Here is a 644-nt window from a genome sequence, read left to right on the forward strand (position 1 = left end):
AAGAAGAAGAAGAAGAAGAAGAAGAAGAAGAAGAAGAAGAAGAAGAAGAAGAAAGTTTATTTGTATGTTTGTAAGCCTGTATGTGTCTGTGTCTGTGCAGTTGCTTGCTTCTACCTCCCTTTTGTTGTTGTTTTAAAAGAGACTTAGTTTTTATTTTGCATGTATGAGTGTTCGCCTGCATTTATGTCTTTGTGACATGTCTATGCAGTTGCCTGCAGAGGATGTTAGATTCCCTGAAATTGGAGGTACAGATAGCTGTGAGCCACCAGGTGGGTACTGGGAATTGAACCTGGGTCCTCTGCAGGAGCAGCAAGTGCTGTTAACTGCTGAGGCTTTATACCTGCCTCTCAAGCTATTTATTTACCAGGTTTTTTTCTCTCTATTTTTTTAAAGAAAGTCTTGATATGTACCTCAGATTGCCCTCAAACTCACCACTCTCTTGATCTTCCTGTTTCAGCCTCTTGATCACACACACACACACACACACACACACACACACACACACACACAGGTGCACCTGCATGCATGCACACACACACATACACAGGTACAACTGCATGCATGCACACACACATACACACACACACATGCACACATACACAGGTGCAACTGCATGCATGCACACACACATGCACATGAACACA

At 42.9% G+C, this 644-nt stretch overlaps 1 protein-coding gene across 1 annotated transcript in view; it reads right to left on the bottom strand.

Moving 5' to 3' along the window:
• Atf3 (activating transcription factor 3) overlaps positions 1–644 on the bottom strand; it is a 12,413-nt gene that overhangs the window by 6,084 nt on the left and 5,685 nt on the right. The gene's annotated exons all lie outside the window — the stretch shown is intronic.

The sequence above is a fragment of the Grammomys surdaster genome, unplaced genomic scaffold (genome assembly GCF_004785775.1).
Source record: "Grammomys surdaster isolate TR1022 unplaced genomic scaffold, NIH_TR_1.0 130, whole genome shotgun sequence".
NCBI lineage: Eukaryota > Metazoa > Chordata > Mammalia > Rodentia > Muridae > Grammomys > Grammomys surdaster.